The sequence below is a fragment of the Amblyraja radiata genome, chromosome 26 (assembly GCF_010909765.2).
Source record: "Amblyraja radiata isolate CabotCenter1 chromosome 26, sAmbRad1.1.pri, whole genome shotgun sequence".
NCBI classification, from domain to species: Eukaryota; Metazoa; Chordata; class Chondrichthyes; order Rajiformes; family Rajidae; genus Amblyraja; species Amblyraja radiata.
Window position 1 is genome coordinate 34,396,268 of NC_045981.1, and position 1,736 is coordinate 34,398,003.

The 1,736-nt window shown below is 48.0% G+C and overlaps 1 non-coding gene across 1 annotated transcript; it reads right to left on the bottom strand.

Annotated features, from left to right (window-relative positions):
* Window positions 1-528: 528 nt before the first annotated feature.
* trnat-agu lies at window positions 529-602 on the bottom strand. Its single transcript has one exon. It is a non-coding gene; the product is annotated as a tRNA-Thr (tRNA).
* Between the last annotated feature and the right edge of the window lie 1,134 nt (window positions 603-1,736).

Genomic DNA, 1,736 nt, shown 5'->3' on the forward strand with positions numbered 1-1,736 from the left:
GTCGAGTGAGTGACTCTGCGCACACGCCCGTCGAGGCAGTGTGCACGGCGTCGAGGTGGCTGCAGGCAGGCAGGCCGTTGCTGCGCGGAATCTTTGTGCACGGTCAGTTTTTCGGAGCCCCGCGCGATGTCGGGACCAGCTCCGCACAACTCCATACGGCTCCGGCGATCGAAGTGGGACCGGCCCCGCGAGGCCGTACGGCTCAAGCGACCACGTTAGGTCGCGCTTGCCGCACGGAGTTGCATGCTCGTGGGACAGTCCCTTAAGAATTACAAACGAATGTTGATGATTCCTCGAGCTTCAACTCAACTCTATTCACAAGCACTGTTTCTTTATTTCCTTTATGCCCAAATTTTGATAATGCTTGAGTTTATTGAATTAGCAAACATGGAACATTTGAGAGCTGCCCTGCAATGAGTTTCAAATAGCCTTTTATAATCATTTCCTTGCTGGTTCCTGAACAAACAGAAATGTTATCCTCAGTTATTTTTTGTGCAAAGTCAAAAATTAAATAAACATTTTGCATTAACGCCCTGCTGGGAGTTGAACCCAGGATCTCCTGTTTACTAGACAGGCACTTTATCCAACTAAGCCACAGAGCCATCTAATAATAAGTATCTGATTACTTGAATTTCAATGCAAGATAAATTCTAATTGCAAACATCAAACATAGAAAATAAGTTTTATGCTTGCTGAACTATAATCCAGCCAGTAAAATATATTTTTATATTCTATTATTCTGGTATTATTGATAACTTATTAGAAAATGGGGCAATGTCATTTCATTTCAACCCCAAGGACTCCCATCTATTTACTTCATTATTTTTTGCATGAATATTTGGAGAGTAGCATAGGCTACATATTCATATTTTTTCTAATCAATGCAAAAAGGTAAACTCATTTAATTAACTATCGGATGCTCAACTATGGAGACAAAAAAACCCGGCAGATGCTGGAATCTTCAGCAAAACACAAACTGCTGCAGCCACTCAGCCAGTCAGGCAGCATCTGTGGAGGATAGACTATGTTTCTGTTCAGTTAGGGTTGCCAACTTTCTCACTCCCAAATAAGGGACAAAAGGTCAAAATAAGGGACAAATTCGAGATGGCAATCCGTTGACCGACTCGGCCGTGGCTGGATGAATGATGATTTGGCCTGGGTGCTGGACAGCATACAAAGCCCAGCCGGCGGGCCAGCTGAGGAGTTTTGGCCTGCGCGACGTCGCGCGCAAAGCCTGGCATCCCATGCAACCCATGAACCAATGATCGGCCATGAGAAGGAGGGGTGGTGGTGTCGGCGGTAAGCGAAGGTCCGAAGGTCAGACAGCTGGCAGGGCCGCCGACTGACAGGGCCACGGGCGAGCCTCTGCTGCTGCACTCCATGGGCTGCACTACGTCGGGACTGGTGACGCAGGGCCGGACGCGACGCTCTGACCCGGCAGTCCCCTCGACCTGAGTAGGAGCAGTCAAATACGGGACAAGGGCGGTCCCACATGGGACTAATCAATTTAGCCCAATATACGGGATGTCCCGGCTAATACGAGACAGTTGGCAACACTATGTTTGGGTCCCTTCTTCAGGGGGATTGTAGTAGTGGGGAGAAAGCTGGAAAAGAGAGGTGGGGAGAGGACAATGAAAGGAGGATACCCACAACATCACCTGTCTATTCCCTCCACAGTTGCTGGCTGATACCTGCAGTACTTCATGCTTGCTAATGCTCAACTATCTTTCAGCTCA